This window comes from Schistocerca cancellata, chromosome 2 (genome assembly GCF_023864275.1).
Source record: "Schistocerca cancellata isolate TAMUIC-IGC-003103 chromosome 2, iqSchCanc2.1, whole genome shotgun sequence".
NCBI classification, from domain to species: domain Eukaryota; kingdom Metazoa; phylum Arthropoda; class Insecta; order Orthoptera; family Acrididae; genus Schistocerca; species Schistocerca cancellata.
The window spans coordinates 1095968948-1095983075 of NC_064627.1; the positions used below are offsets into that span (position 1 = coordinate 1095968948).

The 14128-nt window shown below is 45.2% G+C and overlaps 1 protein-coding gene and 1 pseudogene across 1 annotated transcript in view; both read left to right on the plus strand.

Annotated features, from left to right (window-relative positions):
* Positions 1–14128, plus strand: part of LOC126163111 (centrosomal protein of 162 kDa) — a 217310-nt gene that overhangs the window by 121412 nt on the left and 81770 nt on the right. The window lies entirely within an intron of this gene.
* On the plus strand, positions 2748–2864 carry LOC126163388 (5S ribosomal RNA; annotated as a pseudogene).

Genomic DNA, 14128 nt, shown 5'->3' on the forward strand with positions numbered 1-14128 from the left:
TTAAGCTTGATACAGTACAAGAATACCTATATCCCATATTATGTTTTTGCAAATCTGTTTTCTTTAATTTTAAGTACATACCACGGTCTTAGCTCTGAATATATGTGGATGGCTCCCATCAAAGGAATACATTCAGTTGTTCAGCTATTTTCCATGGGTTTTCCAAGTGTGATTTCCAGAAAACTTTTCAACTTAAGTTGCGGAGTGCATGGCTATGATGGCACTGGAGTCGATTTAAAGGCATCGCAATACGAAGGTTCTCGACTGCTCTGACTTGGCTCAGTGCACTACAACAGGTTCGCTACATGTATCCAGTAGATTAGTTGATTGAGATAACCCATGACACCTTAAAGCGGATCCAACACCAAGGCAAGGAGGTGGTCATTTGCTGGGTATCTAGACACGTGAGGATATAAGGGTATGCCATGACTGACAAAGGAACCAAAGAAGCATGTAGAGATGGTGTTGTGGATGATGTGGTGTCCCTTTGCACTTCGTCGTCTCATTATCTGAGAGAGGAATCATGCGTCAGTAGGAAACCAAATGTTTATTAATTAGTTTTCAGTGTAATAGTTTAGTGCACCATGACGGCGGTTTTTTATAATTACTGGGTGGTCTTTCATGCATTATAAGCAACTCTGTCCGTCGTCTCCCCCTTCCCCCTCCCCACCTCTCCCCTCCATACTAACAATACTAACACTTCGTAATGGCATTGATAACCAAGCTGTTGAGTGCCAGACATCTCACACACACACACACACACACACACACACACACACACACACACACGAGACCACAGTCTCTGGCTGCTGGTCTGGCCTCACCGGTGTGTCAGACCCACCATACTTGCTCCGGACACTGCGAGAGGGCTGTACAAGTAATGATCACACGCACGGCACAGCGGACACACCAGGAACCGCGGTGTTGGCCGTCGAATGGCGCTAGCTGCGCAGCATTTGTGCACCGCCGCCGTCAGTGTCAGCCAGTTTGCCGTGGCATACGGAGCTCCATCGCAGTCTTTAACACTGGTAGCATGCCGCGACAGCGTGGACGTGAACCGTATGTGCAGTTGACGGACTTTGAGCGAGGGCGTATAGTGGGCATGCGGGAGGCCGGGTGGACGTACCGCCGAATTGCTCAACACGTGGGGCGTGAGGTCTCCACAGTACATCGATGTTGTCGCCAGTGGTCGGCGGAAGGTGCACGTGCCCGTCGACCTGGGACCGGACCGCAGCGACGCACGGATGCACGCCAAGACCGTAGGATCCTACGCAGTGCCGTAGGGGACCGCACCGCCACTTCCCAGCAAATTAGGGACACTGTTGCTCCTGGGGTATCGGCGAGGACCATTCGCAACCGTCTCCATGAAGCTGGGCTACGGTCCCGCACACCGTTAGGCCGTCTTCCGCTCACGCCCCAACATCGTGCAGCCCGCCTCCAGTGGTGTCGCGACAGGCGTGAATGGAGGAACGAATGGAGACGTGTCGTCTTCAGCGATGAGAGTCGCTTCTGCCTTGGTGCCAATGATTGTGGTATGCGTGTTTGGCGCCGTGCAGGTGAGCGCCACAATCAGGACTGCATACGACCGAGGCACACAGGGCCAACACCCGGCATCATGGTGTGGGGAGCGATCTCCTACACTGGCCGTACACCACTGGTGATCGTCGAGGGGACACTGAATAGTGCACTGTACATCCAAACCGTCATCGAACCCATCGTTCTACCATTCCTAGACCGGCAAGGGAACTTGCTGTTCCAACAGGACAATGCACGTCCGCATGTATCCCGTGCCACCCAACGTGCTCTAGAAGGTGTAAGTCAACTACCCTGGCCAGCAAGGTCTCCGGATCTGTCCCCCATTGAGCATGTTTGGGACTGGATGAAGCGTCGTCTCACGCGGTCTACACGTCCAGCACGAACGCTGGTCCAACTGAGGCGCCAGGTGGAAATGGCATGGCAAGCCGTTCCACAGGACTACATCCAGCATCTCTACGATCGTCTTCATGGGAGAATAGCAGCCTGCATTGCTGCGAAAGGTGGATATACACTGTACTAGTGCCGACATTGTGCATGCTCTGTTGCCTGTGTCTATGTGCCTGTGGTTCTGTCAGTGTGATCATGTGATGTATCTGACCCCAGGAATGTGTCAATAAAGTTTCCCCTTCCTGGGACGATGAATTCACGGTGTTCGTATTTCAATTTCCAGGAGTGTGTGTGTGTGTGTGTGTGTGTGTGTGTGTGTGTGTGTGTGTGTATATATATATTGAGGGGGGGGGGCGTGCCTGTGTCTGCGTCTGTGTGTTTTTTCTTCCAATCAAACGTGGTAACTCTGCTAATACTGTGATGTGTAAATGTATGTTCACTTGTGAACACTGTAGAATGATTTCTTCTCTCTACTTGCATTTTTCTGGTCATTCTGGGTCCACCGTTTCTCATTATTTTGCTACTTCATTTTAACTTTGTGGCTGCATGTCCCTCCTGTCAGCACTGTCACTGGTTGAGCAAACAGAAGTCATGCCTAATTATATGTCCCCTAAGGCGACTCACAACTCTATAGCAACCACGGGGCCCCAAACTATTGCAGCACCTACTTCCTTTCCTGTGCTGCAGTCTCTCATCTCTATCCTTCCTTCATTTTCTCATAGTGGCAGCCTTTGAAGAACCCAGCTATTCCCTAGGCTCTGTTTTCGTTTCTCGGAATATCATCTATTGGCTGAATTAATTTTTGGTCCCCTTCTGGATTTGAAGGCAACGGCCTTGCCGCAGTGGATACACCGGTTCCCGTCAGATCACCGAAGTTAAACACTGTCGGGCGTGGCCGGCACTTGGATGGGTGACCATCCGGCCGCCATGCGTTGTTGCCATTTTTCGGGGTGCACTCAGCCTCGTGATGCCCATTGAGGAGCTACTCGACCGAATAGTAGCGGCTCCGGTCAAAGAAAACCATCATAACGACCGGGAGAGCGGTGTGCTGACCACACGCCCCTCCTATCCGCACGGCGGTCGGATGGTCCCGGCGGGCCACTTGTGGCCTAAAGACGGAATATATATATATATATATATATATATATATATATATATATATATATATATATATTGTGTGTGTTGTGGAGAGAACATCTTAACTGGTGCCTACAGGTGGTGCCCCTTTGCACTTCGTCATCTCATTATCTGCATTAGTTTTACAGATCAGCTGCACAAAACACCTGCAGTACCCAATCAGAGACAGTGGGGTAGTTCTATACTCATTCAGTTGAGTCTCGTGACAACACAGGGATCACACTACTATGCCTGAGCTGCTAGCACATTTGCCAAGGAGTAAATGCCTATCTTCCTGGGAGACCAAGACTTACAACAAAGGCCATCGTGTCAGATGACATATGCTGTAGCTGGATAGTGCCAGTGGGTAGAGGCATTGACTGGAGTAGATGGCACCAGGACTGACATTTAACACATGAAACATATTAAATTACACCAAAACAATGACCATTCTGATTAGCCATGATATCAGACAGGACTAGAAATTTCAATGCCAACTGTTATAATCATAGAGCTTTCCTTCCTGTTGCTATCCCATGGGGTGAGGGACAAGACAGGTGTCGAGGGAGTGAAACAATTTCTCCATGCTTAGTATATACTCAAACTGATAGAGGTACGTTTACTGCGACAGCTGATATTTTTTGTGGAACATATTGAGGATAAACCGTTTTGGCTTCAATCATACACATTTCACACATTTATTGCGCAGATCTTTCTCTCCCTCTCTTTGTCCATTTCCACCACCTGCTGTCTCTGCCTATCCCTCTTCCTTTTCCACTTGCCCACTGTTCTTCTACACCATCCACCTGTCTCGTGCATCTCCACCTCCTCCCTTTGGTCTGCCCATCCCCTTCTCTGTCCATCTCAACCTTTCCCTCATTGGCTTTCATGCAGAGAAGGCTGCACATCAGGGGCTTGAAAATCATTTATTTGCCCCTGACATACATGTAGGCTGCCGGGAAAGCAGGTTGATTTAGCAGGGTGATACTGGTATCACACAACGTGCCTGGTATGCAGGGCAGCCTATATGTAAGGCACTGGAAAAAAACGCATATTTGCCCATTTCTTCGCTCCTATTGGAGCTAGGAGGTTATAAAACCCACAGTGCTGATACTCATGAGACCTTCTGTACCAGATTTGATTGAAATCGATCCAGGTGTTTGGGGCGAGATTGTACATATAAACACATTCACCCTGCTTTGTATATAAATTTGGACAAGGTGAATCAATAGAAAAATGTCCAGAGTATCACTACTGATTAAAGCCTGCTCTAATGCACAATTTACTGGTCTTCAGGTACATGAATATCTAGGTGATATACCAGTGAACATTGTACCACACAAAACTTTGAATGTTTCCAAGGATCATCTTCCACAGAGACCCTGTGCCCCAAACAAATAAGGAGCTACAGACTAATCTTGAGTAATGAAGAGTACATATTTTTTATGCGTCCAATAAGGCGCTAAGGATAATTGAACAGATACAGGCACCTTTATCTTAGTCTTTGAAGGGAATGACCTCCAGAAAAATGTTTGCCATGTTGTACAGATGTGAAGTGAAACGTTACGCCCCACTATCCATGAGGTATTTCTAATGCTTACACTTTATAGTCATTTGTGGTCCCACTTCACAGCGGATCCAAAACGCAGTAACTGCAGACGATCACGAATATAATCCTCATGAACAACCACCTTTGTGTGTAAGTTGGCGTGGAATGCTGTCCACCATGTTCACCAGTTTGCCCATTGTTCAAGAAAGAACAGAAAATACAGGAGTATAAATCTGTTGATCGTCTGTATGTATACTGAGGCACAATTAAAAAAAAAGAATGTTCATCCAGTCAGTATTACAGTCAATTATGTGAAAGTCACTGCCATCGCTCCCTCTACTTCAATTTCTTCCAAACTAGTTCTCGTGCCATACTCCTCTCCTCTCTTCTGGTTCCCAAGGCACCATTTTCAGGAACAGCTTCCACCCCCAGTGTCTACTTGTAATATGGCTCCCTCTCGGGACCCCTTTCCTGGTAAACCCACAGATGAGAGGCTTGTGTGTCTGTGGCTGAAGGAACTTGGCTAAATGAACTGCAGTGTGTCCCAGGGCTGCTGCTCTTTATCTGACCCACACTCATCGTGAATAGACCCTTGCAAGAGTCCTGACCAACAAAGGCTGTGAAGAAGAAGGAGGAGGAGGAGGATCGGGACAGGGCTATTCTGGTGAACCCAAAAGTGTCATATTCCCCAATGATAATGGATTCTATACTAATGCTTATAGATGTGATTCTATTCCATCGGTGACAGGCAGAGGTCCTGGTCTTTTCATGTCTAATCTGGTGACCCACAACATGACCATTCAGTGGTACTGAATGAATATAACTGTCAGCTGTTGGTACTATAACACCTTAGTTCATTCTATTCTGCAGTTTTCGTTACTCTACAAGAAACACATTTCAATGATGACCATTTCTCAGTAGTCTGTGTTTATCGTGTATTCTGTCAGAACCAAGCGGCCTGAAGAGGGCATCTTGACCAAACTACATTAGTTTGCACATATGTTGTCAGTGAGTCGATTCCTCTTCGTATCATGTTGGAAGCAATAGTGGTATGGGTACAACTGACTTTAGTGATCACCTTGCAAATTTACTTATCTCCATCCAGGCCACTAACTTCCATTGACTTAACCACCTTAATCCAACAACTTCCTCATCCCACTCCCTTTTCTCCTACTGGGGGTTTCATTGTGCGCCACCCCCTTTAGGAGGATTACCACTTCGTGTGGGAAGAGCCTTCTAATTGGCCAGCTTCTTACTGACCATGATCTGCACCTCCCCAATGATACTACACCTGCCAGCTTCAGTGCCACCCATTGCATCTTTTCAGCTATCAATCTAACGATCTCTTCACCAAATCTCATGGCTTCACTACATCACTAAATGACTGCCTTTGTGACAGTGACTGCTTTCGGGTGATCCTGTCTCTTCCTTGTGACAGCCAGCTGGACTGGCTGCAACACTGAATGCTTTGAAGAGCCAACTGGCAGCTGTATGCCTCTGCTATTTCTTTCGCTCCTTCTGTCAGATTGTGTCGACGAAATTATGGAAGACATAGCCAGCCAGTGTCATGATGAGCCAAAGATATTGCAGTAGCTGTTCAGGATAGTTGCAGTCCTGCAGCGTTTCAGGCGACATCCTTCACTGACCAGCCTTACCCTTTTAAGTCACATAGTGTTAAGGCTCAGTATCTAATTAAACGGAGTAAGATGGAATGCTGACAGTGCTGCATATCCTCCGTGGGAATGTATGCCTCTTCATGCTAGGTATGGGCCACCCTCTGTATTCTTCTGGGCTGCAGAAGAACTACAACTGCACTGGTTATGTTCCTTCAGGATGGTCTCTGTACTCACACATCAGGTCTTGCTGAACACCTTGCAACTCATTTTGCAATGATGACTGTATGGAGCAACTGACACCCTCCTCCCCTTCACCCCTCAGCATGCCAAATTACATAATGAACCATTCACTGGCTAGGGATTGCTTCAGGCTCTTGCTTCATCACACAATACAGCCCCAGGCTCTAATTCCTTTGACAACAGGACTGTTACTCAATGGTTCCATCTCCTCGGGATTCTCAATCGTACTTGGCTCAATGGTGTCATCCCTTCGCAATGGTGAAATAATATCATCGTTCGAATCCCTAAGCCAAGCAGAAACACAACACCCGTCCACAGTCACTGGACAGTTAGGCGAACCAACGTTCTTGGCAGACTGCTTGAAAGGATCGTTGCCTGCCAATTAATGCTCGGTTCTCAGATCTTAGGTCTTTTGTCCCCTTATCAGTGCGGTTTCAAGGAGGTAAGATACACAACCAACCATCTTGTTAGGTTGGAAACGGAAATCGGATGGGCTTTTTCTAAGCACGAGCACCCCACTACTGTTTCTTGACCTACGTAAGGACACGACACCACTCGGTGCCATCATATTTTACTGACTCGCCATGAGTGGGATTTTGTGTGGCTCCTTACCAGTTTTTATTCGTCAGGTTTCATCTCACCAGTTGTTTTGGGTTAGAGTTTGTACTTCGCTCAGTTCCCCATGGGTCCAAGAGAATGGTGCTCTATGCTGAGTGTCACACTCTTTGTTGCTGTCAGTGGGCTAGTGATGTGCATCATGCCATTGATCACCACGGCACTGTGTGTCGGCGAGTTTTGCATTTGGATAGCTCCCACTATGTAACCTTGGCTGACCAACAGATCCAAGACCCCATTTGATGGGCCTTTGCTTAAATCCTTTCCCATGACTTCCCAATGTCTCTGGCAAGTGTGAGGGTCATGCAGTTTTGCCATCTTACCATTGTCCACCCTGACCCAGAACTGTACTTAAACTCGGTCCATCATCATGGAGCTGGAATAGCCACTGGTGCATTCCAAACTAGTCCCATAGAAAGTCTCCTTGTCAACGTGGGGATCTTCCATCTTCATTTCTGATGGCACCAACTCTTACTCACCTATGCAATCATAATTTGACAGTTTCCTTCTCATCCAGCATATCCTGATCTTTCTGCATAGGAGTAGTATCGACCTCCTGACACCCGCACTCAGGTGGTATTACCAGTTGGAATGCACCTCGCAGGCCTTAGAATGTACTTCCCATGTTTTCTCTCGCCGCCCCCCCTGTCCAACCCCTTCTTGGTTGGTAGGTGGGCCATACATTAAGACCGATCTATTTCAAGGGCCTAAAGTCTCAGTCACCCTCCAGGACCTTTTGGCCTCCGTTCCTCGCAGTTATTGAAGAGTTTCAGGATGCTGCCACCTTTTACACTGAATACACTAAAATCATTGATAGGATGGATTGTGCTTCTACATTTCCTGATGGTCTGGAACACCTTTCTTTGCCAGAAACAGTCTTTTTATGGTGAAGCTGATGCTCATTAAGAGGGTCATGAATTTTACTAAACAACCCTCCCTTGACCGCGTTTTCAGTATGTAGTGATTCACTGAGAAGTCTTCAGGCCTTTGACTGATGCTACTCTTATCACCCTATGATGTCCGATATCATGACCTTCTCTCTGAACTTATACCACCTGCTCAGTTGTCTTTGTCTGGGTCCACGTCATATGGGTATCTCATGAAATGAACTGGCTGATCTTTTGGCTAAAGAAGGTATGACTTGCGCCCCCCCCCCCCATTTGCTTTGACGATTACAAGTGCAGATTTGCAGGTGCAACTAAAGCCTTTGCTCACTCAAAGGTGGAGCATCATCTGGTGGAATACTGCACCCTCTAATAAACTGAGACTACTGCATGGCACTCGTCCTTCCATTCCTCCCACAGTGAATCCACCGTTGTGTCGCCTCCACATTGATTTCACCAGGGTGACTCGTTGTTTGATTTTACATAATGAGCCACTTCCACATTGTGGTTGTGGAGTCTTAGTGACAGTTGGTGGTGGAATGCCTACTCCTTCTGGCTCTCCGTGCTAAACATGCTAAACACAGTCTTCCGAATCCTTTGCCTCTCATATTGGCCGACAACTCACGGGCATCTGAGCTTCATGACAGTGGTTTTTATTCTCTGGTATCACATTTTAAACGACCTTCAGGGCGGGGCTGGGTGGTTGTGGTTGGGGGTGTCCCATGCCACATGCTGGGCCAGGGGGACGCTTGACCCTGCCTCTGCCACTTTCCATTCCTCTGTTTTAATTGGTGATGGATGGTTTGCCTTTCCTCTGCTGCACCCTTGTTTTCCATTTTAGGAGTAGCACTGTGTTAATTAATGGGTGGTGTCCTCCTTTGTAACGCTTTGTGTAGGGTGGATAGGGGGTGGGAAGCCTGAGGGAGGGCCTGCCCCTTTGCTTGCAGAGCCTCGGAGTACGCCCTTAACTATTTGTCTCAATCTGTTTTATTATTGACAGTCTATCTGACTTCCATTACATTTTTAGCTTTTTGCCATTTGCTTACCGGGATCTGGTGCCTAAAAGGCATTCTTTACTCTGTAGGTATCTTTGCCCTTAACTGAGTTGGGGGGGGGGGGAGGGGGGTGTACATGGGTGAGGGTTCTGTCACCATTGATAACCATTTGCCTGCTCTAACCTACGTACTAATCCAATCCATATACTTTAACTTCTCCATAAATCATTTTTCAGCTCTGGTGTCAGTATTGTCTTCAGTGCACTGTTTTTACCTCTCCTATGTACTTTCCTCGCCTCAGCACATTCCTGGTGGACGTCACTACCACTGTATGAACGAACCCTTGACCTAGTGACCGCTGTTTAGTCCCTCATCCCCAATAAGCCAAGCAAGCAACCAGCCCATGTATCTGTGAATGGTGTAAATTATTCAACCATTTAATTATACTTTTTTCATATGGATACGAACAGATTCTGTCTTTTACAACTGACTGTTTCATTTGTATCTAACTAACACATTTCTCCAGTTCGTGATAGTTGTCATCAGTGGTCTATAACATACTGAAAATTATTTCATTATGCATATTGTGGTAATATAATTTTCAATAAAATATTATTGTTCGCGTTTTTGTTGAGTTACTCCACAGGATAAGACATAATTTTAAATTCAACAAAAATTGTACACAACACCATTTGATTCCAAATTACATTATAAAAACATGTAAAATTATATAGTTTTCATTATATTGTCGAGCACTGATGAATAGGAGAAACGTATCTAACAGGCACAAATTAAACATTCAGCTGAAAATACGGATTCTTTTTTTCTCTGTATGAATGAGCATAATTGAAGTAGCAACTAAAGAAAAATGGCCGATAATATTAACAATATTTAACCGTTTTTGTATCATATTTTCTGAGGCCGAAATTTGGAAACAGCGCATCATTCGTCCAAACGTGTGCGTAAAACCATACAAAAGCCCAGCCTGGTTACCGGAGCAACAGTCGTTAATTCGCAACGCGGAGTCGTTTCGAGCCAGGCTCACCTCCCTGCCTCGCAAAGTAAGCTCGTTGCACGTTAGGTTCTGGGAGTAGGCTTAGTCAGCGACATCCGTAAATCTACAATTTCAGATAAAAAGCGCGTTATCGCCATCTCGGAATAGGAAATTGCTAGAATTTTACACTCGCTTTGAAGCACGAGGTGTGTATCTAGTAACTTACAGGTCGAGTCTTTGGGCGTGCCGTATCAAGAAGACCGGGTGTGCTGAACTGGAGACGTACTGTAGTAGTACACCTTCCAACTTTTGACATCGTCGCCGGAAGTGTAGCGTCATAAACATTGCCATTGACATAACCTCAAAAGTAAGGGAACGACACGATTAAATGGCCTGTTGCCTTGTGTGTTAGTAGAGAGAGACCTCTGGCTCACTTGGACAAGGATGGTGCAGGAAAATGAAGATAGTCATACGGCCGCTTGCGTGAAGCGATATGGGGATGTCGTGGAGAACGAATGTCACGACATTGACTTGGAGGCCACTCAATCCGAGTATGAGTCCTATTGCTTGCTCAGAGCGGCACCTCTCCCAGTCTGCGTATCAAAGTGAGGGAAGGAAGATTACAGTTAACGTCCCGTCGACATCGAGATCATTAGAGACGGAGTACAGGCTCTTCAAAGATGACGAAGGAAATCGGCCGTGTACTTTCAAAGGAACCATCTCGGCATTTCCCGGAACGATATAGAAGAATCACGGTAAACGTAAGTGTGCATGGTTGGACGGGGATTTGAACCGTCGTCCTCCCGAATGCGGGTCCAGTGTTCTGAACACTGTGCCAAACCGCTCGGTGCATATCTAAACAAGGTTCTCTCGGCGGAAAACAGGGGTGAAACATACGTAATTGATAATCAGCTATTAACCCATACCGTTCCTGAATTCTCCGCATCTGACGTATGCCTGTTGAATTTTGCACCTTAAAGTCCAACGTACGTTACAGCTTTTCTAGATTTACAGAAAGCTTCCGACAATGTATGGATTACTCTCTGACATTCTGAATGTACCGGGGATGAAATACTGGGAGCGAAAAGTTATCTACAACTTGTGCGGAAACCAGACTGCAATTATAAGAGTCAAAGAACGTGAAAGGCAGACATTGGTTGCGAACGGAGCGAGACAGTTATCGCCGAACAAGCAGTAAAGGAACTAAAGAAAAGATTTGGAACGGCAATTAAAGTTCTGCGAGAAGACTGTAAGTTACTTTCGAGATCAGTTGGAAGCAACCGATAGTGTCTTGGAAAAATGTTAAGAGACGAAGATCGACAAAAGTAAGACAAGGAAAGTGGTGTTCTATCAAGCCATGTGCAAAGGAGAAGACGAGTTTACAACAAGATAGAGAGGACATAAATGGTAGACTGGCAGTAGCATTTCTGAAAAACAGAAAATGTGCTAATATTTGTTGTAAATTTTTTGAGGTAGAAGGCTTATGAAGGTGTTTGTGTGGGGTGTAGCCTTGTTCGGGAGTGAAAGTGGACAATAAACAGTTCAGGTGAGAAGAGAGTGGAAGCTTTTCAAATGTGGTGCTACAGAAAAATGTTGAATATTACATGGGTCGACCAGATAACTAATGACGAGGTGCCGAATAGAATTGATGAAAAGAGAAATTTATACGTAAACTTGAGTAAAGAATAGATTGGTTGATAGGACACTTTGTGAGGCATCAACGAATCGTCAGTTTGATTATGGAGAGAAGGGTGTGTATGTGTGGGCCTGGGGTGGGGACTGTAGAGGGACGCTAAGAGATGTATACAGTAAACAGATTCAAAAGAACGTAGGTTGCACAAGTTATTCAAAGATGAGGCTTGCACAGGCTAGAGTAGCGTGACGAGCTGAAGAAGAAGAAGACAATAATAATATCATCGAAGATGCACAACATGCGTCTGTTAAAACTTCAAAATGTGTACCGGTCTGGGACTAGTTTATTCTGGAATAAACCGGTTAAGTGATCCGGACAAGACTCGCAAGCTGCCCTTACGACTTTAGAAACATTCTTAACGGAATGTGTATTGAGCCCTGGACATTAAGGATTTTATTCTGACACTTAGCAACCGAGCCATAATAAATTAAGCCAGAGCTCTAATGTGTTTCATTGACCTTACACATTACCTTTCTTTTCAGTATGAACTTAGAAACCACTGAAAACCATGGTGACCACTCAAACCATTGCACTAACTCCACCATTCTTCTGGGCAGCTGTTGCAAGTTAGTATCTTCAGTGTGTTTCCGTTTTTCCTCTGATATTGCTTATATGTAAATCTACCCTGCATTAGGGTACTGTGTAAACGTTGATTCGTCCAAACACATTAACCGTTTCCGTCGGCCAGTGATGAAGGTTTTGTGCTCCTTTCGCCGCTGAAAGCCTCTTCTTTGTATTGCAGTTGACTGACATTCGAGTGGAGGATGGTTAAAATCCCGGATTGTCATAGCCATTTCGGATTTTCGTAGTTTATGTAAATTGATTAAGGTGAATGCGGCATAGTTTCTCAAAAAGAGGCGCATGCGATTTGTCCTTCGTTCTAGTCTTAGCCATGCCTGTGTTTCTTCTTTCATAACCTTCGTTATCGAGGGAGGAAACACTAATGTTCCTCCAACCACTCCGTTTACAAGAGACAGCAGATTTCTTACAGTTCTAGTCTCACTGTTGTCACTGAGAGTCTTGGAGACACAAATATGAAGAGAACCAGCGCACCTATGTGACAGTGGCCTACCTATAGAAACGGATGACCTCGTTGAGGCCCTGTTGATAAGTTACTTTTCCTCTTTCAGTTACGCGAACTCGCATACAGGGGGACTGCGGTTCAGATCCCATCCAGATAGAGGTTCCCCGTGTTTTCCCTAAATCGTGTCTGGAATACGGATGCGGACGGTTTGTTTCGTTCCCTTGCCCCAGCTCCGGCTCTGCTGGTCTTATCGTCGGTCGGCCATTCAACCCCCGAGCTGCCTTCCTGTACAATGTGTTTTGATCGAGGCTGAAGCAGTCAGTCCACGTTTCACGCTTGAGACATCCAGGCAAGGAAACGATACATGCTACGGTCGTCTGTCAGTCTCTCACTGTGACTTACAATAAGCCTTCAACGCCCGTTTTACAGTGACGACTTTCTGCTCAAAATCGACCTCTCGTCGGTGGATGGCCGTCACGCGCTTGCGTGCAGATCAGCAGCCAACCACGTCGCGAGTGGATATGTGACGTCAATGGCCAGTTGACTCTGCCAAGTGCCTAGTTTTCAAACCTTTGAGTGTGTTGTATTAAATTAGATTAGATTTACTTTCATTCCAATTGATCCGTAGTGAGGAGGTCCTTCCGGATGTGGAACATTTCAGAAAAATAACACTACATCACAAATATTTACAACTCAAACAAATAAGCTAATGTACCATTCCACAGGTCCCAAGTGGAATGATCGTCATTTTTTTAATGAACACTATATGAAAGAATCATTTTACAAATACTAATGCACTGAATTTAAAATAAAAAGTTTATTTATTTATTTATAAGGTAATAAACGTATAATACAATTACTATAATACTTATTTACAATGAACACATTACTGCGCTGAAATTGTGCAGAAGTTATATTGTACGTATATATATATATATCAGTTGGTTCTACTGAGAAATTCATCAATGGAGTAGAAGGAGTTGGCCACCAATAAATCCTTTAGGCTTCTCTTAAACTGAATTTCATTGGTTGTTAAGCTTTTTATGGCTGCTGGCAAGTTATTGAAAATGTGTGTTCCTGAATAATGCACACCTTTTTGTATAAGACTAAGTGACTTTAAATCCTTGTGAAGATTATTCTTATTTCTAGTACTGATTCCATGAATTGAGCTGTTGGTTTGAAAAATCCACAGAAACAGATATTGGCACGTCCTCTTGCAACATCGGAAGTTAACCTCTATTCTTGCTTATCTGACTTTTCATTTTACTTCCGTATCTTCTTAATCTTTATTCTATCGTTTACTTTGTTTCTCGTGATACATTGAAAAGGTTGCACGAGGTCCTGGTTATTTTTCCTACGACTGTTTTATAACAGAGATGAATTACCTGAAAGCAAGATGGTATTTACGAATCCGGAGAAAGAAAAAGTCTGCACTGGCATAAATAAGAACGCAAATAGATAAATGTGTTAAAATGAAAA